This window comes from Sciurus carolinensis, chromosome 8 (assembly GCF_902686445.1).
Source record: "Sciurus carolinensis chromosome 8, mSciCar1.2, whole genome shotgun sequence".
In the NCBI taxonomy this organism is placed as follows: Eukaryota; Metazoa; Chordata; class Mammalia; order Rodentia; family Sciuridae; genus Sciurus; species Sciurus carolinensis.
In genome coordinates, this window is record NC_062220.1 from 61,188,755 (window position 1) to 61,213,715 (window position 24,961).

Here is a 24,961-nt window from a genome sequence, read left to right on the forward strand (position 1 = left end):
GTTTATCAGGATTTTTCATATTATTCAGATGAAAGAAAAATATTTAGACAGGTTTGCAATAGACCATTACTTTGCCAAGAATGTATTGTTGGTATGTAATATATAGAGACATAATGAAGAGAGCTGAATGATTTCAGAAAACAATGTCGCCATACTATTCTCTCCTAATTTGGGGATTTATTTCTGGGTGCCTGGGTGGTACGTAGGTACAATGACAAAATTCTTTCACTGTTTCTTTTTATATACTCTGTGAAATTAGTACTTTTGTGCTATGACAATATTGCACAAATGTTTTAAAAAATTAAATTAGTTGTCTGGTAGTCAGATGAACACTGATAAGGCAAACAAATTTTTGAAAATCTTAGTGATTTTAAGAGCAACTGAAGATATCTTAGACTTTGGCATTGATGCAGTAGACAGTTTGTAAGAAGACTGCCACACCCAAGATATTTGTGCTATCACATAGAAACCATCCCTTGAGTGTGGGCAGGACATACTGTGCACCTCTAATGAATAAAATATGGAAAGTATGGTATGCCACTTCTGAAACTGCGTTACAAAGCAACTGTGGATTCTGTCTTGGTTCTCCCTCTCTCTCTCTCTCTCTCTCTCTCTGTCTCTCTCTCTCTCACCACTCATTCTCAGGCCCACAGGCTTTGCATATTGTAAGCAATCCTAAGGAGAAGTCTATACAGTAGGAAACTAACATCTCTTCACAACATGAAATAGAAGCTTTTCAACAACATAAATGAACTTGGATGTGGACCCTTCAATTCTATTGAATCTTGAGATGACTGCAGCCCAGGCTAACAGTTTATCTGCAGTACAATGAAAAAAAACTTGCATCAGAATCATCCAGATAAACCACTTCTGGATTATGGACCTTCAGAAACTGTGAGATTATCACAAATGTTTATTATTTTTCAGTTGCTAAATTTTGAGATATTATGTTATGCAGCAATAGATACCTAACAGAATACACTGTGCCATATAACACATTACCTTAAATACTTAAAAATAATAAAAGATAACCTATTATGTGTCATGTCTAATAATGTGATAGCTTATTAAGCAACATTAATTGCTTTAAACACTTGGTTAGATTTGGAAAACCCTTAGTGTGTTCAAAGGAGTACGTCGTAAATATTTAGAATTTAGTTTTGGCTGAAAAGTATAAAATCCCATGTACTCACAACTTCCCATCAAATTTCCATAGGTACTGAAAAAAATATTTTAATACTAGAGCAACAGGGCAACAACTTTGCCTGACACTAAAAGATTATACTAATGATTTTGTTTAGGTTTATTTTGGAGAAAAATATGAATAAGATTTTAAGACTTTCCTTATTTGTAAGAAAGAGTCTCCTGTATTTGTATATCAATAGGTTGATAAGTGGATCCACTTATATGCAAGTTAGGGTCAATGCTAATTGATGGAATAAGATTTGCTTTCAAGAAGTTTTTTCATACTACCTTATATGTGATCTTAATCCTCTTTCCACAACAATCATTGTAGGTAAAAAGGTATTCTGGATCCAAGCAATATTCCACTTTGTACATTTTTATACAGCAATAACATTACATACATTCAAACCACTGAAGTTTTCAACTCATAAATCCCTTGATTATAGATCAATAATGGATTGAATTTAACTGTCAAAAATTTACATTCACATTGATATAGCCATGCTCTATCTTTACTGGAAAGAATCATATTACTTTCATTTTTGTGTGGGTTTAACTATCTCAGACAAAATCCTCCAGTAATCCTAAGTGCTTTAGAATTATAATATGGCAACCTCCCAATTCATTATGTGACTAAAAATAAAAGGGATGTAAATTAGAGATAAATTATGTCATTTAATGAGTTTTCCACAAAACAGTGGCACCTAGTGGTCTTCGAAAATCATCCTTCTAAGTTTTTCTAATTTATCTTTGCTCTTCAGTTTGAATCTGGTATTGGTTGTCCAGAGTTGGTTCACTTGTTAGTTAAATTTACTAGTATCTCCTGCTTTACAGAATCAATTTTTTGCAAAAGCTAAAAATCATCTTTTATTTTTCAGTTGTGTACTTTACCTAAAGTTCACAGTTTTATTCTTCTTACTATTTTACAGTTATTCTAATATAAATCTTTGTATGTAGATAGGGCTAATGAGCTACTGCTACTAAAATAGATAAATTACTTTTGCAACATCAAACAAAAGACTACTTTAGAACAAAGAACTATATTAAGAGACACCTTTAGAAGCTACAAATTTGCCTTTTTGGTTCTCTAACAGAACAGAGTAATGTAAGCTATTTTATCACTGCTTGGTAATAATAATATGTGTAAATATTCTTTAAACCTAACAGTCTGTAAACCGGAGCACAATGTATTCATGTTTTGAATTTTCTTAAATACTAGTCACTGGAAGAAAGATGTTGACCTTATTTTTCCTTTATTTAGTAGGACCAAATATGGTATATACTAGGAGATTGGGTTTAAGAAAAGCAAATAAAATATTTTCTTTCATATATAAAAATTAATTAGTAACAACTGAAGTTTTCTGTCAAAATGATACTACTTTAAGATTTATCTGCTTGATCTAGCCTATAAAAGATAATGTGAAACGACTTAAAATACAATGATTTAATTTGTGCTTGAGAACATTCTGTTCACTCATGAACATTACTTGTGACACTTAGATCCCACTCTCACTGTACTCTAACTCCAAAAATGATTTTAAATAATTATGATGGACATGAAGTCAGAAGTGTGTCACAGAACAATTATTAATTTAAATAAATTCGTATTCATACCCAATTCTACATTTACTATATAAATAGGGGGAGTGTTTCTCTAATGTTCTCTTTCTTGGTCTGGGAGCTGGTTATACTTTGTGTAAATTCATTGAGATGTATAACATGATTTGAATAGAAATATTATACATAGTGTGTGCATTTTATTTAAATAAAATTTACATTTAAAACCTGGGAAGGCAAAATTTAAAATTCATTTTTGGAGAAAGTTTTTGATATTGCAATTCTTATTTGAAAACTTCAGGCCTAATAGGGGATACTTTTTATTAAATTATTTTGCAATCCCTTTTAAATATCAATAATAAATTTTCCTTTAGTACTATAATTTATTTAAATATAGTAATTTTATAGTTTCTTTATAGAGAATAACTCAATTATTTGTTTAAAATAAGTTGTAAATCTTTTACCTTTAATATATTCCAGAAGTCGGAATTACCCATTTAGTTAACACCAGATTGTAGTCAGTCTGGGGGTCTCTATAATTTAGGTAGACTTGCTTATTCTTGAGGTACCTTTAGAGTAGTTAACATTACAACTCAGTAACTCATTAGTAGTCTGCAACAAAATTTAGTGTTAAAGTAAGTTTTCTAACAATGATATTTTATTTGTAAATCTGTGTAACTCTCACAACTAATGCACATAAAAATATTATTTTATTCATTGATTTCTAAAAGTAGTAGAAAGAGAAATGGAAAAAAAAATCCTTGCTGCAGGAATTCAAACTGCATATGGAAAAATATTGCTTATGATTGGACATTAAAAAGGCATGTAATTCACTTTAGTCATCAAATTCTAAATATCAAGAAGATTGAAAGGTACAATTAAAATAAAATATAGTATCAGGTAGTTTCTAATTTGGGAGATCATTTAGGAAATGACTCAGAAACTCTAGCTGTAAATATTCATAAAACGATTAGCTAATGGTCCAGAATGCCTATGTATTTTCAGATTATTCCACAATTATAAGCCACATTATTAAGTTGATAATCATTTTAAAAGACAACAAACAGGCAGCATTTCTAAATGACTGTTTTCTTCTAATTAAATAACACTCTAAAATATTGAAGCATAGATGGCATTTTTGTTGAGAGAAGACATAAGCCATGAAATTTGCTAATACAGTAGGTGTTGGTGACATTCTTCACATGCCTCCTCAGGCTTCCTGGTGGTAACCCACCTTTAGAGCCTTCTAATTAATTAGCACATTAACATAAAGGCATTTTTTTAATTCCATAAAGAGTACAAACTAAGAGAGGGATTCTTTGTGTTCAAGCTCTATAAGGAAAATTATATACTATTAATGTAACACATAAAAATATAATGGACTAGCTTAATAAATGGAATAGCTATAGCTTTAATATGTAAATACAGTAACATTGCAGATGCCACTTCAAATATGCCTCCCATTGTTTGAGACGAGAAAAACAGGAAGAATAGTTTTGTTTTGATGGTGGTAGTGGAAAGATATTAGGACTTTGATTTTGAACATTTAACCTTAAGGTGACTATTAGACATCCAAATAAATATATAAAAAAGGCAGATGGTTGTATGAATCTGGATCTTGGAAGAGAGGCCCAAGATAGACATATAAATGTGGGGATCCTCAGCATATGGGTGGTATATCATACCATGAATGAAATTCCCTAATGACTAAGTATTGACATAAGGAGATGATCCCAAATGATGAATCTCTTTTTCCATATTTAGAGATCAGAAAATGGAGGAATAGGAGAGACTAACAGTATTCAGAGAGGTGGAAGAAACAGAGTGTGTAATGTTTGGGTTATCAAGAGAAAAAAAAATTCTTTCAAGAGAAGAAAAAAAATCACCTAATGGTTACAATGAAGTTGTTAGGTCAAGTAAGAAAAAAATGATTAAGAATACAGACTGAATATTGCAATGTGACTAATTTAATAGAAGCATATTTTGTGAAGCACAGAGGGTGAAAAGTTGATTAAAAGATTCAAGAGAGTATGAGAGGAGGAAAAGTGGGTGTATAGACACCTCATTCAAGGAATTTAGTATAGAAGGAACAAATGAAATGAGATCAGTAGGAGGAGGTAATGAGGATATGAAAGGGGTTTTTTTCAAAGATGATTCTATATTGTTATATGCTGAAGAAAATGACCCAGAAGAGACAGAAAAAAAGGCATGATTCAAGAGACAGAGAGATAAATTAATTGCTGGAGCAATATCCTGCAAGGTGTCAGAGAAATAGCATCTGATAGACAATTAAAACTGGCCCTTAGTGTCAGAATGGACAATTCACCCATCATAACAGAAACAAATGCAAAAGATTCAGATAGGTGCATATATGAGTGTTGTGAGTATAGGCTCAATCTTTTCAAATTGCTTCTGTTTTCTTACTAGAGTAGGAAGTCAAATCATTAGGTCACAGTAAAGATGGAGAATGAATTGTCAAAAGGTTGAGAACAGCAGAAACAAAGTCTAGGTAAGAGAATAAACGGTAGATGGATTTACAAGATGGAAGGCAGCAGCATCAAGGATGACTTGGGTTAGGTCATCCTGAAAGTGAGATAAGTATGGATGTCCGTGAGTTTTTCTTTTGCTGTGCTCAGCTATGGAATTACATGCAAGGAGTAGGCAGATATTTAGGTTTTAACTGGAGTGATAAATTAGCCAAGTAAATAAGATAAATAGGAAAGGGACAGGGAGTTGAGAATGTAGACAAGGAAGTTTTATAATGATGGACATAAGAAGTGGTTATAATGATGGACTTATGACTTAGGTAAAAGAGGGGAGAGATAGGAGGTTGACAGGAGGGTATGTAATACATTATAAATGTCAGCGAGAGCAAATAAATTTTGAATTTCAGGCATCAGAAACAATTACTTGGAGTGGTACTGGAAAGAAAGGTAAAGACTATCAAGATGTAGTTATCTGGTTTTGACAAGGTCATGATAGTGAGTTGCTGAAGAGGGTACAAACAGAGACCTCTGGCAGAGAGGTCTAGCAATCATATGCCCATGGGACTAATAGGATCATCTATATGAATATTGCAATGGTGAAAAAATTTGCACGGGTAGTGCTGAGGGCATTATAGTGATTAGAAACCCGATGATCCTTATTCAAGGAAGAGGGTGAATAATGGCTTGTGGAGTTATACATGACTGCGCCAAAGAGAAATAATGGGAGATACAAATTGATGACACAAATTTGAAAGCCAAAGGCTTTTAGAGAAGAGGAAAGGAGAATTGGTTGCAAGAAGCAAAGAAAAACCGAAGAAATCCTAATGCTTTTCTAGGGCCACTTGTAAGACAAAAGTGGAACACGAATGGCCATCATTTGAGCATACAATAAAGGACTTCGGGGAAAGCTATTTTCATTAAAGCAAGATGTCACAGAAGAATTTGCTGAAGACCTACCATAACTTCCAGTGTTGCAGTGAGAGAAGATGGAATCAGTGAGGTATGGCACCCGAAAAGGTATTATGCAGGAGGACCAATATATATTCCAGAAATATTTGTTGCTTCTGGGGGTTAATATTAACTTTTAGAAGAGGATTAATGGATTTAGTCTTAATGTTTTCAAGGCAGAGAGTGGTGGCCAGACTGTGAGTGTCTGGGGCAGAAAGTCTTACTTCTGGTCTGCCACTTTTCTTGTACCCAAAGGAGGCACAGATTTCTGCAGAGTAGAGTCCTGCTCCTCATGCAATCTAGCTTTTGACCTCTGCCTTTGCAAGCCTTCATCCATCCTGACAGCGAAGCACTGCTGCCCAGATTACAGGGAATCCTTTGACCTGTGTCAAAGGCCATTTGCTGTCAATGACAAACTGCAGAGGAATGGTCTTCCTTCAGGCACCACAGACTTCTTGCTGATTTCTTCTAAAAAAGGCCCATGGAAAGAACACAAAATTTACAAATAAAATGAATACTTTTTTTGTCATGAACTCAATAAACTTTACTTTTTCTTCGTTTCTTGTAGGTATTCATTTCATCTACAGAAGATCTAGAAATTTGGGCAGTAGTTTTTAATTCCTATTCCCTGGAGATCTTGATTATGATTGCAGGAAATTATGACTCAGTGAAAATTCACAATATCTTTTAGAATTTATTAAGTCAGGATTTATGATAATTTCAATTAAATTTGATAGAACTTGTGATAAATATTCCTAAATTTTAATAAATCTAAATTTTAATAAATTTCCTTTTTAAAGTTGATAGTACTTCAAAATGGCAGTGGTTTCGTTGCAATTGAAGTGTGGGATGATGTGTCATCTGAAAAGCAATGGATCAGAATCTTCAAGGGCAAAAGGGACATGACAGATATTTGGAAAAGTCCCCCTACCTCAGCTGAATATCCTCTACCCTAGGCGATGGTGACCCCAATTTCATGACAATAATGCTTTGTAGGATAAATAGCTTTAGTTAGAGTTGGGAAAAGTGTGTTTCAGAAAAATGAGTTATGTAAAAATGGAAAGTGGGGATGTAGATTGGGAGGGGGCCCGTGTCAAGGGTGATACAGAAGAAAGAGGCAGAGACCCCAATCTAAATATGTCCATTTGTATAAGAAGTTTGGATTTAATTTTTTTTTGAGGTTTTTGGGATTTTTGGATTTTAAAGTAGGAGCATGATGTAATGTTCCAAGACACATTCCAGTGGCAAGGGGTGGGTGGAAGATGTTTGGAATGAAAATCTAAGTTTCTGATTCAAAGGATGTTTCCTTTGAGGATGTTGCTGATTCAAATCAGCAGCAATGAAGGACTAATGTAAAGTAGTGGCAATAGAAATAGACAAGGAGTGGATTTCAAAACCACATAGGAAGAACACTGAGGAAATGATGAATTGGATATATGGACAATGAAGAGAGAGGAAGGACAACTAGTATTTTTAAAAAATCCACTATGTGGTTCATGGTAGGTACTTTGCTATATGCTTCCATTTGATCTCCCCCACAAATCTGAGGATGTAGTATCACTGCCTCATTTTTGCAGAAGAAGAACTTGAAAGCCAAAGAATGTTTTTGACATACCAAAGATAGTCAATTAAGTAGTGCAAGAGCTGGAATTAAACCAGTGTGCTTGGCTTCCAAATACACGCTTTTCCTTGGATATGCAATTCCTTTGGAATTACAAAGGGAAAGTAGGACCACCAGATTTCTGGGCTGACTCCTTAGGTAGATGGTGGGACTATGGGTTAAAGTATGCAATGTTGGGTGGAGGCGAAAGTGAAGGGTACACTTTTGGAAACAAGGAATGTGAGATACCTGTGACTTGTCCAGTTAGATATATACAGAAGGCACTTGTAAAGGCAACTCCAGAGACCAAGAGATACAACTTTGGATGTAGATATATGCCTAGAGGCATTCTTCTAAGACTCCAGTGAGATGGAATGGAATGGTAGGAGAAGAGGACCCACACAGAGATTTGGAGATTAACAATCTTTTAACAGAAGCAAAAAAGCAAGAAGGGGATCAGAAGCAGGAGCACCATCAGGAAAAAAGTTATTTTCACAGATAGAAAGAGACAGAAGAGTTTTAAGAGAGCATAGTAGTTAACAGGGAACATACAACACTGCATTCAAGAAATGTACATTGAAATATTTTCCTTGGTGTTAGAAATTGGGTCATCAGAGACCCTGGTGAGAAAAGCAGTTCATTGAAGTGGTGGAGGGGAAAATAAAGGAATTGAATATATTAGAACTACTCTTGACTGAGAAGGGAATGGTGTATGAAATGGGATTTAGAATCATGGAACTTTCGAATTTTTTTTAAAGGTAAGATAGCCTTGAATATAATTTCATTTATTTTATGTTTAATTTTTTAAATCAAGGATTTATCATGCATTACACATTGTGCTTGCACTTTACATGAATTGTTTTGTTTGCTTTTCAAAATAAACTTTTTAAGACAAGCCAAATGAAGCACAGAAAGGTTAAAAATCTTGCCCAAGATCGAGCCACCTGGAAAGAGTGAGAGCCAGGCTTCGATCGCAGGCAGTCTGACTGAAGAGCCCTCATTTGTAACCACTGCTTCTTGAGGAACTGAAAGATGGTCTAGAAACTGAAGATGCTGGAGGGAGAAGACAGAACGAGACTGAAGGGGCTGGAGTGAGAGGAAGCCGGGCCTCATGGCGCACATCTATAATTCCAGCAACTTGGGAGACTGAGGCAAGAGGGTCACAAGTTTGAGGCCAGACTCTGCAACTTAGTGAGACTCTGTCTCAAAATTAAAATTAAAAAGGGTTAGGGATGTGGCTCATTTGGTAAAGTGCCTTTGGATTCAATTCCCAGTACCAAAAAAGGGGGAGGGGTGATGGAGTGAGAACCCCAGAGTGTAGGACAGAGAGTTGTACAACCCAAAGCAGGCGCAGAGTCACTTCTGCAGTGCAGAGAAAGAAAAAGAATATCAATGTGGTGGTGGGTGTTTGAAGAGTCTGACCTAAGGAGAAAGATTTTTCTTTCTTTACACAAAAGATCTGATGAAAAATATGTGTGTACACACTTACACATTAAATAGTGACAACTATTAGGGACAGTCTGCGTTTTCTATTTCATTGATTGGCCTATTCAGGCAAAATGCTGTGTTCTGTTAGTGATTTTTTACTTATCTTATATTTTGATTCATCTATAAAACAACTATTGTGCATCTATCTACCTTGTGCTTGCATATTATTTATATACTCAGGGTGAATAAGACCTGTAGACACACACATCCCCAGACTTCATGAAGCGTTCTTGAAGTCCAGGCATCAGCAAAATTTTCTGTTCATGGATAGATTGTAAATTCTTTAGGCATTAAGAACCAGCCTCCTCTGTTGCAACTGTTCAACTCTATCAATGTAATTAAAAGCAGCCACATGACATGAACATGAAGAGCATGGTTATATTACAATGCAAGTGTATTTATAAAAAAAAAAAAAAGCAAATTGCTAGATTAGGCCTGAAAATCACTGACCCCTCTTCTAGGCTGGGAATGCAGTCATCTGGGTGATGAATCATCAGATAAGACTTACAAAATATTTTTGAAGGGACAGTGGAGATTTAAGGACTCTACCTTATGTTGTTAAGCAGCCTAGTTCCACAATGTTTGGGGTTGAGGTAGAGTGACTCACATCCAGGTTTGCCTGAGATGGTTCAAGTTTATGCCTGTGATCCCAGTGTTATGGTACATACAGTTTCCTATTTTACTCTTTGAAAATTTCCCATTAGGATGATAAACTGTATGCTTACCCTAGGTTTAGGAGCTAAAGCAATAATCTCTCTTAATATTAAAAGATCTCAATCAAGGGAGACCTGTAACAGCAAGATATATATATATATTATATATATATATATAATATATATATGTATCTTTTATATATACATATAAAATTATTTTTGGTACTGGGGATTAAACTATAGGTGACAGTGCATTCTCCAACTGAGTTGCATACCCAGCTCTCTTATTTATTTATTTATTTACTTTTAAATTTTGAGAAAGGGCCTTGCTAAGTTGTTGAGGCTGGCCTTAAACTTGAGATCCTTCTGCCTTGACCTCCTGAGTTGCTGGGATCACAGGCATGTGCCCCAACACTGGGTTATAGCAAGAATTTATAATGGGCATAGAAGAGTTTATTACAGGGGGTTCACCAGAGGGTATATTAACAATGGTTTGGGAAGGAGGAGAATCAGCATTTTTATTTAATTGTGTGTACTAAAAAGAAAGGAAAGAGTATAAGGCATGAAATAAGGAAGCAAGAATAGAAGAGGAATTCTTGACGGGAGAGGAATCTAAAAGGCAGTTTTCTTTGATCAATATTCTGAGCAGAATATTATCAATAGCTTGTTATGTCTCCTTAAAAAAAATCTAGCCTAAATACTTGCTTTGTCCTTACTAGAAAGCAAAGCAAGTGTGTTCTTCAGGCAAAAGTTCATACAGGAAGTAATAATCTAATCAAATAGTCTATTCTCAGAATATTTACATTCCTGTTTTCTAAATGTAGTTGGTTTTCAGAAAACAGCAAAGATAGAGATAAACACTTAAATTTAGAATGTCTGACCAAACCAGATCTTTAAAGCTACACTCATTAGAAGCATTTCCTGTTGGTTTTTATAAGTCCAATATTCTCTCTCTACCTGCTGCTTTCTCTCTGCCCAGAAAAAGAAAATATTTTCTTAGTAATGTTTTCCTTGTATCTCTTCTGGCAAGAGTAGGCATCCTATCTTCTAGGTTCCATATGATACCGCAATTATACATATACAGTTGTCCCTTGGTATCCATGGTGGATCAGTTTCAGGACACCCACAGACAACAAAATCTGAGGATGCTCAAATCGTTCATATGAAATTATGTAGCATCTGTATATAACCTACAAATACCCTCCTATATACTTTATCTCTACTTACAATGCCAATACAGTGTAAATGCCATATAAATCATTGTTATAGTGTCTTGTTCAGGGAATAGTAACAAGAATAAAATATTTGTTCAGCATAGATCCATTTTTTCCCCTAATATTTTCTATTTGCAGCTGGTTGAATCCATGAATGCAGAACCCATGGATATGGAAGGCTGACTGTACTTGGAAATAATTTTGCTTTAAAGAAAATGGTGCTTAAGTTTCAGGACAAGTCCTTTCAAGCTTCAGGGAGGACCCTTGTTAAATGTTCCAATATAATTTGTTTTTGTGATATTAGCAAATGTAGAATTCTTTTTACTGCCTCTGGATTTATTTGTACACACAGCACTGGAGGACACCCATCACCTGTAGACAGGGGCCCTAGGAACATACCAGTCCTTCTGTCTTCACCTTCACAAGCAGAGGCTTTTACTATGGAGACTTCACAGGAATATGGGCACCCTTGAGGACCTGGGCATCTTTGGAAGAAGGAGCTGGAGCCAGAGCTAATGCTGGAGCTGGAGTTGCAGACTGGGTCTTGGCTTGGACTTGGGCTTTGGCCTTTGGTCAGTAGATGCAGCAACCCCTGGCCATGTGGGCAAGCACGTGTTTCCTGAGCTTGGGGTGGGCAAGCAAGTCAAGGCCATCAAGCTTGTGGCTGGCATCCTCTGGCATCTTGGGCTTAACCTCCTTGGGCTTTACAGGGGTCCTTGATGACCACTGCACATGCAATCATGGCCTTGGCATTGTTTGCCTGTGTTCTTGTTATGCTTCTTGGCAAAACATATTTCTCAGGAACTTGGGGTCTAACCCCTTAAGAAATTCATATCTTTGTGATTGGGGTTTCTTGATGACATTTCTTTGCCATTTTCGGGATTGGTTGTGCATGGTTCTCAGACTTGGCCATGTCTTGGCCATAAGCTGTAGCTGCTGAAGCAGTTGAGACTGGAAGAGGAAGAGCCCAGTGTAGAATTTTTAAAACTTCATTTTTTTAATTCCTTCTTCTAATTAATTTGGTGACAGGCATTTCTGGAATCTGGCTAAGGAGATGATTTGATGATTTGATGAGTGGACCATATTGATGTACTTCACAGTCACATCCAAATGCAATCATGCTAAAGCTAGCCTAGCAGGTCTGTGTAGAAAGTTTCCAGGAGGATCCTGCTGGCCCAGGGTTGGTTCACCCAGTCTTGTGAAATACCCCAAAAGTGCAGGTCAGAAGATAGGTGGTTGTATGTAGGTGTGTTTTGTTTAAGTCTATGCATGGAAAAAGAAATGGGAGGCAGGGTCTGCCCTACGGGAAGATCCTTGACTGAGGTCACAGATTTCTGAGGGCATTCTACATTTAGCAAAGATTCAGGTCGGAGAAGTAAATGACCAGTGTGGGACTAATGGACTAGTTGACAGAGACAGCCTCAAGCCTTCTTTGCAATCCCATTTGTTTCTTGACCAATTCCATTTCCTTTCTTTCTCTTTCACAGCTATTAATCTCCAATAAATCTCTCATACCTCAATCTTTGTCTCAGCATCTGCTCTGGATAATCTAATTTGTTTGGAAAATTCTGTTAGAAGATAATTTTCAGAAAAGTAAAACCATGACTTTCATATAAATAAAAAAGTGAACACATGTTAAAGAGTTTATTTTACTTATGGTAGGAGGGAACAAGCTATATGTTACAACTGATTCAAAGTAAAAGTTAAAATAGAAAATATATATATATATATATATATATTATTGAGACAAACAGGAAATGAACACACAGGTTGGAAGATGTCAGTTAAATCACTTCCTGTGGAGACAGAATATGGTTATCACGTACCTATAATTTATAGAGCTGCAAAATAGCTGAAGGCTAAAATCGGATAACCTCGAAATATATACTGTAAAAGATGCATAGTTTTCCACTGATGCATAGTTTCGGCACATCTCTTATTTGCAAATGTTATTTTCATTCTATTTCCTCCTAAGAGAAAGAACAGGTGACTGGGTGTGGTGGTACACTCCTTTAATCCCAGAAGCTGGAGAGGTTGAGGCAGGAGGATCACAAGTTCAAAGCCAGCCTCAGCAATTTTGCGAGACCCTAAGCAACTTAGGATGACCCTGTCTCAAAATAAAAAATAAAAAAGGGCTGGGGATATGGCTTGGTGGTTAAATCCCTGGGGTTCATTTCCTGGTACAAAAAAAAAAAAAAAAGGAAGAAAGTATAGGTGAAGTTTAATCAGCAAGTTCTGCTGGGTTTTCAGCACAGACACTGAGAAATAAAAGCACTTTTGTTAAACTTTCACAGCTATAGATAATAAGAAACAAACAAGTGCTATAAATGGCTCTAATTAATATTCTAATTAATAGTTAAACACAATATTTACTGTAAGATTTGCTTCATTATTCAAATCCGAGATTTCATCTAAGAGAACTATCAATCCAAACTGACTGATTTGAATAATTAAATGGAAAAGTATTATGATCAAACTTAGCACCTTTTAAATATAAGTAATATATGGAATATAGAAAGATGCATGATAATGTACAGTAATATTGTCACTATGCTGGTAATTTAGGAAAGAAGTTTAAGAGTGCATAAAACTATGTCTGACTAATCATCTCTTCAGGGCATAGTTCATCAGTTACTTCAACAATGTTACAAATTCTGAAAAGATATCAGGAATTTATTGAGTTTTCCATTTAAAGTTCAGTTTCAAAACCATAAATTCTTTCACAATTAAAAATTTCAGGAAAATATATAAAGACTTCAGGAAACTTTTAGACTCAAAAATTAACATTTAAAGGTGGAATCATTCACTTTGCATACTATATTAATATTTTGTAATATTAATGCTTAAATTTTCCAATTCAAACATTCAAAGCATGATAATAGATTTTTAAATGATTGATGTGCTCAATTTTAAATGATGTCTTTGATATTATAAGGGGGCTATTTATTCCTCACAATCAGTGATGAGTATGGATGGTTATTTGTATGATTCTTTCACACAGAGTAGAAGAATAGAGCCCTTTGTATTCCAGGAGATATTTGGGAGCCTGGTCTAAAGATACAAAATTGCTCCCAGAAAGCACTAAGAGAAAACAGGCTGTATTGTTCTTCCTCAAAGAGCACAAAAGGCAATCAAACAAGTGAACTAGAATATGGTAATTATGGAGAATGTTGATGGTACCTTTAAGAAGATTAAGCTACAGAGGATAGATGCTTTTTTGTTGATGAATTTCTGAAAAATCTATTAAGGGATTGGAGGGGTAGGGGTGGTGGCAAATTTCTGCTTCCTCCCTTACGTAAAACAATCCATTTGTGTAATCTACCAAATCATATTTCTTGATTTAGCTTATGAAGCATGGAAGGCATGATTGATTACTGGAGAGATAACAAATAGACATAACAAAAGAGGAAAGAAAAATCCAGTTAAAATGAAGATAATAAAGGTGCTGTTTGCAGTGGAACTCTGACGTGTCAGAATTTGAAGAAGCAGAAGCTCATGCATTCAGTTTGGTTTACAAGACAGCCTCCAATAGCAAAGATGAATTATAGACTCAGGAGACATGCCCATAGTTTTTCTCTCTGAAACTGCTTGGAGATTGGATAGATAAGATCTAATCTTTTTATTCATATTTTTGTAACTTTAAAATGAATTTCTCTATATTTCTTTTCAGACATAAACAACTAAAACTGTAATATAAATACTCAGAATACTGCTAGATTTTGAAAGAAACAGAAGAAACAATGCAAAAACTTGCTATTCCAAATTGATATTCTCTTAATAAGTGCCTATCGTAGCCAAGCAATCAATGTAGAATTTATAATCTTAGTTTGAGTAGGGGATGACTTACTGGCCTATGAAGTAGCCCTGCTCTAGACTCATGATCAATTTTTCTTGCCTGACACTATCATTAATAAAAATATCAAGGGGGCTTCTCACTGAACTGTGAAATATAACTATTTTAATTTGGGGGAGGGGGTGCCAGGGGATTGAATTCAGGGGTCTCTCAACCACTGAGCCACATCCCCAGTCCTATTTTGTATTTTACTTAGAGACAGGGTCTCACGGAGTAGCTTAGCGCCTCACTTTTGCTGAGGCTGGCTTTGAACTTGTGATCCTTCTGCCTCAGCCTCCCAAGCTGCTGGGATTACAGGTATGCACCCCTGAGCCCAGCAGAATATGCCTTGGTTCTTTTATTTTGACAAAATCAAGATATTTCTGATTTGCTTTAAAGTAAAGAAATTGCTATAAGATAATCTCATAATGAATTTTAGTTATATATCATTCTTGTAGTAGAAACCTTGTGAGATATTCTTTTTTTCCTTTAAAAATAAAAACACATGGTTTATCTTAAACCATCTAGCTCATACTGCCACTAATAATGATTATCAGCATGGTCCTTGACTTAAAATAAGTGTAAAATATGAGGACTGAGAAATTTATTAGGCTCACATACATGCATTTTACTAGCACAGTGAACTGTCCCATTTCATGGATGTAATCATAACAAAAACCTTTTAAATTGGAATTCCACCACCATTTTAAATTTATTCATTGGGATCATGTCCTTCTTTGCAATTGGGTGCAAACTTATTCTGAAATATGACTTTTCTGGCTTATAGTACTCAGAATTCCTACAAGCATTTCCCCATCTTAATTCCAAAATTAAGCAAACTTGGTTTTAAATTGATATTTCTCCTCTTTCTTTCATTGTTTTCTCATCTTGTCATCTTACTACTGCTTCTGCTATCAATAACATTTCTTTACTCATTCAAGGAATACTTTTTTGAGCAGATCTTGCGTACTGGTCACTGTGTTAGGCCATGGGTGTTCAACAGAAAACCAGATACCCTTCCCTCTTTAAGCATCTTATAGACTATGAGCTCAGGGAAGAAATAAAATGAACATTTAAGCAAATGGAAAAAATTAGCAAATAATTAGTGATGAGATATGCAAAATGAAAGAATTATATAAAAATCTATGATTAATCTCTCTACATGAAATCTCATGGTACTTCTACAAAATATTCCCATTCCAACCTCATGGAGAAAGCAGTGTGTTCCTTATTCCCCATGGTATAACAAAAATTATGCTGTGAAATTTAGCCAGGTTTTACTGAAGGTTTGGGAATAGCTTGAATGAATCTGATGGAAAGTACTACCTCCTATAATGAGTCTAGGAATCCATGGGACAATCCTTATTTGCAAAATCCAGACCTGTTCCTGACTGGTTTCCACAAAGTGAGGGTCATCTTCCACCAATGTGCAGCAATCCTACACTTCAGTTCAGTCACCTTTGGACCAAGAAAGAACAGTAAACATATTCAGTTCCAAGTTCCATGCCTTGGTTGACTGAAAGTAGATTTTTCCTTTTCCTTCCAAGGAGTGTGCTCTCAACATTCAGAAATTTTCAAACACTACAGCCCACATTAAGCATTCAAAATCCAGTTATTATGCCTTTCATGCACCATCTAAGACAAAAACCACTGACCCTGGATAACCTTTCTTCCTAATCCATTCCAGTTCCTTGTTATAAATTTCATTCTGATATGAATAGAAGACCAGTTTTGCATATCTATGTGGTTATTGATTTAGACCAAAATATCCTTTCAGGAAATTCTTGGACAAAAGCACATAGGTGTCTCAAGAATAAATAATGATCTTCAGATGTAGGTTGACCTAAATCCATGTCTCAGTAGATAATATTTACTAAGTAGACACATGATTTCCAGGTATAAGTGAATTTGAAGCATTTGATTTTAAATCAGCTCATCAAGGACCAGGATGTAAAAACAATGAACAGAGAGTTGCTCAATTATTCTTTAGCTACTGGATATCACCAAATAGTCACTTTCTAGAAAAAAGTAAAAAAACACTTTTAAAGTTATTCCATCAAAGGTTAAAAATTGCTTATGAACTCCTCAAATTACTTTTTTTTCCAGTCAAGTTTCAATAGTTAACTACACCCAACTGTGCCATTGAAGACCTGGAATCTTCTTTTCTTGTACTTGGACTCTAGAATATAGTTAGTGCAATATTTACTAAAAGTCTAAGCAAGAAAATGAAATAAGAATCTAGTAATTAAAGTCAACCACTTAATTGCTTGGGACTGGACCAACTGTTTGATTAAAGACTTATTTTCTCATTTACAAGTTCGTGCTATGTCACTGAATCTTCAGTGTATCGTAAGTGCTAGTGATTGTTATTGTTGTTTTCAATGAATGGTATGACCCTGATTAGAGATAGATTCTGGAGTAATGAGATAAAACCAGGAAATAGTCAAGTTGGAAAATGGTTCTGGGAATAAGTGAAATGACTTATCTCTGTTGAAGAAATCATAAGTGGAAAATCCCACTAACATGATGGCATGGTGACTTATTTGATAAATGTCAGAAATGTTATTATGACTCAAGATGTCCACACATGTGCTTTTTGTTAGGGAATCTGAGTCTTTTAATTATGTAGTATTGTTTAGCAATGTGTTTATCCTTTTGTATTAGTAGGCAAAAGACCTTTTGGAGATATTTTGAAAAGTGCCCTAGTAGAAACAGACTTTTTACATGCAAGCAATTTTCGGATTCAAGATCTGTTATAAGTTTTTAAAATTTCAGACCAGTTTTTTAGGCAATTGTAATAACATTTGAAATTACAGAGATGATAATACATTAACAATACATTAACAATAGATGGGTGTTTTTGAAGAAACATACAAACAAGGAGAAACTTTACGTTAAATGTATGAATGTTTTCTTTCTATTTCTACCTCATTCCACCTTCTTCTTGGAAATGATTCAGAAACATTAGAATTGAAAAATAGATGACTGGATGATTGTTACACAATAATTAATCAACTTAATGCCACTGGATTGCCTGCTTAAAAATGACTCAAAGGTAAATTTTTGCTATATAAATTTCAACACAATTAAGAAAATGGATTTCTGGGAGGTAGAAATAGTAGAGTTCTGCATAAACATGATTGCACTAAATAAGAAGTCCACATTAATTTTATTCTTTAGATATAGGGTGAGTTCATGCAGGGCAGGGACCAGCAAGTCAGCTCCCATTAGTTACCCCTGCCCACTCCACTGAGTCCAACCACACAGAATGTGAACTGCTGGACATTTTAATTTTAGATGAATCTAGGTTCTTGAAGAGCTATTTGCTCCTGGCTGGGGTGGAGGAGTGACACTTCAAGTGACCTCTGAAATTTTATGGGATGTTTGGTTAGCAAATGTCCCCTTCACCCAAACACATGTAAATGCTGACATTTTTCCTTACTGATAGCTGTAGGGAGCAGAAGAAGGTTTACATTTTTTTAATGTAAAGAAAAATTTGTGCTTCAGTGTAAAATGAGATTGTCTAGAGGATACCTGTTTAAGTCATCTGATTCTAAATCAATGGAAGCTGTTTCACAACTAAGTAAATTGTGAATAACTAATTACAGTGCAAAAATATTTTGCCTGTAGACAAAATTCTTTCCAATTTGAGGACAGGCTCTGTTAATTCCACTCTCTCTTCCTCTTCTTGTGGGAAAAAAAAAAAAAAGTTTTGTATCCATCTGCACATTTACTTCAATATTCTTGATCTATAAATGTGTCACCCTTTTGGATTCTTGTTTGAACCATTTTTAACGTCTGCCTATTCCTCTTATTGATTATGAGTTAAATAACATTTTTAACACCTGTTCATTTTTATTTATCTGTATGGCAATCAAAATTTTACCCTTTTGTGAGAATTATCTATTAAAAAAAGGAAAGAATTTTACTTGTTTACCTTTAGACAAAAAGGAAAGAGAAAAAAGTTTCTAACTTTGTTATTTATCTAGTTCAGTTTAATAGGTAGAAGAAAATTCATGCCAGAAATTGTATTAGATACAATTGACTGAAAAAAAATTACGTTGAATTTTTATTTTTTTCAGATCTGTGTTGCCTATGAAGCATTTTTACATTAAAATTACACTGTGACTCATCTGTTAGCTAAAATTTCAAATGCTCATGCAAAATGGACCATAGATAACATCTTATTTTTTTTAACACAACAATTTTTACATAGCAAATAAAGTACTGGAGTAAAGGTCTGGTGTTGCAGATTTTGGCAATAGCAGGCTAAAATCCAAACTGTTTTCAATGAAATATGATTAGTACATTTTACTTTCAAATAAAATATGATGCTCGTTTTCTCATTTAAACATTTCTGGACAGTACAAATGTTTGTGGTTGCCCATGTAGGCAGAGAAAGAAAGAGAGAATGTGTGGGGAGACATTTTTTAAATCACTTGAATTTAAAAATGCATGCTTTAGCTTCTACAGTGTCTTTAATAAGCACGTTTGAGATAGATTAAACATTTCCTTACAAATGTAATGCTGCAAATATAAAAAAAAGTCATGTCACTACTGAATATGTCAAGGAGCAAGAAACATTTGCAATAGATGTTGCTGTAGAAACAACAGAGAAATTTGTTTATCCATGTACATTGGAACATATTCAAAGACCAGCTGAGGCTTCTAAATATTTCTAGTAAATGTATGCTTTTAGCATGCTACAATAATCAAGACAGGAGGAAGCATTGACTGAGATGGCAAATATCAAAGATAATCTGTAATGAGCCTGATCAACAGTTATGCTTTTGAGGACGCTTTCTAAGCTCTTTCATTTTCTCAATTTTTCTGTGTTATTCAGAGTTTTTCAGAGAAGCAGAATCAATAGAGGAAGAAAGAGAGAGAGAGAGAGAGAGAGAGAGAGAGAGAGAGGGAGAGAGAAAGGTAATATATGCATATGTGGTATTGGTTCACACTTTTTTTTTTTTTTTTTATTTTGAGGCTAACTAGTCCTAAAATCTGAAATTGGCCACAAGTTGAAGACCCAGGATGAATGATGGTGTAGTTCCAGACTGCAGGCTGGCAGCTCAAGACCCCTGAAGAGTTGGTATTTCAGTTCAAGTCCAAAGGTAGGAAAGAACTTTGGTCAACCTAACAGTCAATCAAAACTTCCTTCTTATTCAAACATATGTCAGTCCTTTTGTTTTACTCAGGCCTTCAACTGATTAGAAGACATTTACCCACACTTGGGAGGACAATCCTCTTTATTCACTCTACAACTCAATCTCATCCAGAAACACCCTCAAGGAAACATAGAAATAATGGTTGTCCCAATATCTGGTCCCTGTGGCTCCATCAAATTGACACAAAATTAGATATCAGAGTGGTTAGCAAGGCTCAGAGCCTGAGTTTGTGCTAACACATATAAACTGACATGTTCCCAAATTCTTCCTTTCTTGTTTAGAAGGGAACTAGAATATTTACTTGCTCACAGTTTACCTAGTCAAAGTTAACTTCTAGATATTCTAACACGCTTTGACAATTTAGGCTTGGTGTTGGGTAGGGTTCATTGTCCATATACTTACATTTGAAAATATTGGCTTTCTTGTTACTTAAATGGATTCTGTTACTGGATTCTGTTACTTAAATGATTGCAGGAAAGCTGAAAAATAAAGTAATAGTTCAACTGGGATGTAAGATGACTAGGGTAATAAGAATTTATTTCCTCATCAAAATGAAGAATTGGGTCAAAAGGACATATAACGTAATATATTGAAATAAAGGAAAAGAATGAGAATCAATATTTATATTATATCTCATATATTATTACAGGTAGTATTCTAGGGAACTTTTTAAATAGGTTAAATCATTTAATTCTCATACTAACCTGAATTGGTAGGCTTTATGATCACTGGTTCATAGACAAAGAAGCTCATGAGATCTGTCCTTGGAATGCATCTCCTTGTCCGTTTGATTTCGAACAAACTGTGTTCTTCCTGCTTTATCTTGCAGTCTGACTATATCTACAGATTCCATCTTCCTTTCCCCTTTTTAAAATATCAAATGAGAGAAAAGTTGAATATGTTAATGCGTTTCTCTTTTTCTCTTACACAGTCATTCAGACAACTACTTGATTTGGAACATCTAACATATGAATGTATATTATCTTCACAGTATGCATGCATGGATGTACATATGTCTTTTTGGTCAATGTGGTTATTGTGCTACTTTCTAGAACCTTGCTGCCACTAGATTAACTGGTGAGATTAAGATTCTTGACTTACTAAATTGAAGAGCAGAACTTGTATCCATGGTGACTCCACGAACGTGCCGACACCTGGCAAAGCTCACTCGGAAACATCTTGTCAGCCTCTTTCAGAAGTGCACACAAAAAGAGAAATGGTATAATGAAAAATCCATTGAAAAGCATCTCATGAGTAATAGGAAATTTGAAAAATACAACTAAACACATATTTATTTCCCTTGTACTTTGCTTGTGAAAGCAAAGATGAATAAACTATTCACCTGTCCCTAAAAGAGCAAACCTTTTTATAGGGAAAAAAAAGCAAGCATAAAGATCACAATTATTAAAAGAGATGATCATTGTGAATCAAAATACAAAGTGGAAAGGTTCATTGAGGTGATGAATTCGAAGTGGGGCTTGAATGGAAGGTAATATTTCTGAGGAGGCAACAGCAGGAGGAGGTAGTGGGAAGGAATGTGGTAAGAGATCCGAGGTGGAGGAGAGTCAATGAGTCTGCCCACCCAGGCAATGGCATGTTTCCAAGCATGAAGTGGTTTGTTCTACAAGAGTGAGGATTCACATGGTTAATTCCAATGGAGTTTTTTCAGTTATTATCCTTTCTGATGTGTCAGCAGAAATTGGGAATGTTATTCTCTTCCTGCTTTTGGAAAACCTTCCTTCCTTTAGCTTTTGCAACTCTTTAGTCTCTGAAAACTCTAATCTTCACAGCTGTTCTCAAATGAATGTCTATTGCATGTCTTCTGTGAGCTCTGCATGTCACCAGGAAGAGGTTCCACAGGCAAATAAATGTCATTATGCCAGAAACTGAAAGTAAACATACGTGGTTACCTGCTTCGTGTTGTGAAGCCTGGGATCACTCTGATATTTTTAGAGAGGAAATAACATAATCATCTAAAGAGTAGCTAGAATCAGAAATTCAGGAGTTGTCCTTGATACTCTCTCTGATAACACCAGACCGGTGCATCTTCCAGATTAGATCTTCTATCTTTGTTATGTGTTTTTATAACCTCTGTATTTCTCCATATCAGTTGTCACAATGACACTTAGATGGTCAATTTTTAAAGTATTTATTAAACTAGTTCTTTAATCACCACTAGACTCTAAATTGCACGAGGGCAGGAACTGGCCACCTTAGGGTAATGTGTAGTAGAACATGAATGTATATTGGATGAGTGAATGGCAGAATCAATGAATGAACTAGACAGGGAGCTGGGAAGAAGGCAGTCATTTAGGCTTGTACCAATGCAGGATAATTATGTTGAGAAAATAAATTCCATTTGACATGTTTACTTTATGGATCCAGGGGTTTAGGGAAAGGGACTGTTGAGGACTCTTAAATTTCAAAGCTGGTGGAATATGTTCTTGACCAATATGAGAAGTGCTCAGGGCTGAGGCTTGAGTGCAGGGATGGATTAGGGCATCAGCAGAGAACAAGAGAGTAGGATCAGGGAGACAAGAAAGTTTTTATGTTGAATAATATAAACACTCTGTGCCTTATAAAAACTCATCTATATTATTTATAGTTATGAAGATAATTTATATATAATTGATATAATAATTAACTACTATTATGGAATCTTTTCAATGGATAATAGTAGATTAATGCCATGATTTATTTTGAGCCTCCAAATATCCCAGGTGCAGCCAGAGGAAACTCTTTTCATCTACCTTCATGTCCTTTTGACATGTCTTCATCATTTTTTTTGAATATCTCCTTACTTTCTAGCTGTTCATCTTATATTTTTTCTAGTTAACCTTGTATTTTTTTCTCCAGTCTTAAAGTCAGTCATTTGTATAAGAAGTGCAGTTAAGGAACTGTACAGAACAGTATGGGAAATCAAGATCTAGGTGCTGGGTGTATATGCACATGCACATATACACTCAAAATACATATGTGATGGACAGAGTTGTGTTACCTCAGCTCAAATGTACATGTATTTGGACATAGAGTTTTTAGTGGGTAAATGAGGTTAACTGAGGTTGTAAGTGTGGCATCCTAAGCCAGTGGGTTTGGTGGCCTCATATGAAGAGGGAGAGAGGATCTCTGTTCAAGGGCATGTACAGAAAGTGGAAAGGCTGTGTGATGAGACAGTGAGAAGGCAGCTGTCTGCAGGTTAGGAAGAAAGGCCTCACCAGAACTCAGTCATCTTGCACATTTCAGCCTGCAGAACTGTGATAAATAAATTTTGTTGTTTAAGCCCCTAGTCTATCGTATTTTGTTATGGCAGCCCAAGCTAAGATTACGTGTGAGTGTGCAAGCATGTGCACATGTATGTATGTATAGAGAGTAAAAAAGAGAGTGAGAAGAGCTGGTAGTCCCCCTTTAATCATGTAGGGGGTATTCCAAGGTCCCCAGTGGGAGATTTCAGATAGTACTGTACCCTACATGTGTGTCATGTTTTTCCCAGTACACACATACCTCTGATATATTTTAATTTATGAATTGTGCCCAGTAAGATTTTAACAATAACTAAAAATAAGATAGTAAAGTATAATAATGTACTATAGTTAAAGTTATGTGAATGTGGTCTCTTTCAAATTATCTTATTGTACTCAGTTTTCAGAGCACTGTTAACCTCAGTTAACTGAAAAGGCAGAAAGTGAAACCACATATAGCTGTATCTATGTATTTCATATACTTCCATATCTTTACACACATACATTTACTCCTATATTTTTCCATCTCTTTATGTAGCTATTTATCTAAGCCATGAGTTAGTACTGATATCTGATAACCAAGTCTGATCTGAAGCCCCAGGCTTCATTTCGGTTTTTTCATATCGACACTTCTTTGACAATGAGAAATATGACCATCGTTATTCTTATTTCCTAGTTTTATCCATATCCCTTTATGTAAATAATCTCCTATCACTGTCACCATTGTCCCTTGCACAGATAACTTTCTTTCCCCACTTGGGGTATGCCAGATGCCTACTGCACTGAAGTTCTCTGGACTCCCCTGGTACTCTGATACCCTGAACCAACCATCTTCTCATGCAAGTCCTGCTCACTTGGCCTGCGCTCCCACTCCTAGGGTCAGGTCACCTGCCAGCACAGTTTCGCTCCTTGCTCTGGTTACGATACTCCACACTGGGTCCTCTAACTCCTGACCGTAGGTCCAGTCCACTCACCTGGGCTCCAATCCCTTTTCACTGCCAAAACCTACGCTTCAGATTCACCTAAAACTATTGGGTAAAACTGCAGGGCAAAGTGAACCACATGCTCTGTGTAAATCTCATTTTTATTATATATAATTAACATTTGACATATCATTGACCATCTACTGCATGACTTTTATGACATTCTATATTATTAATGATCCAATTTTTATAGAATGTTTTTGTTCTGCAATAGCATATTTGAGTGGGCAAATTTGATTTTATATGGGCCATATAATGCATGCATATTGCTTCTCACTTTTTCATTCCTTTAGGAAGAGAAAGGTTCTTTGAGATAGAGATATTATGGTTTATGTCCAGCATTGCTCGTGATCTTTCATTCCCAGGACCCCAGTTTCTCCTCTTCAGATGAGGGTGTTGAATGCATTTTCTCCTCAGGTATTTGGTGATAGTTGTTTCTTATGCATGGACCATTCTGCTCTAGAGTAGAAAATTTGTTTCCTTTAGTTGTTTAGGTCTCAGTTCTCTAAAAAAATTGGCATTTAAATAAGGATTTTTGTTTAGTTCTTTTCTGTGTTTCGTTGTGTGGAAGCCTTAAATATTAGCTGGAAAAGTGATTTCATTCTCTGATA

The 24,961-nt window shown here is 35.3% G+C and overlaps 1 long non-coding RNA gene across 1 annotated transcript; it reads left to right on the forward strand.

Annotated features, from left to right (window-relative positions):
- Positions 1 to 653: 653 nt before the first annotated feature.
- On the forward strand, positions 654 to 20,408 carry LOC124990174 (uncharacterized). Its single transcript, XR_007109714.1, has 3 exons — positions 654 to 894; positions 17,923 to 18,018; positions 19,947 to 20,408. It is a non-coding gene; the product is annotated as an uncharacterized LOC124990174 (long non-coding RNA).
- Positions 20,409 to 24,961: the final 4,553 nt, after the last annotated feature.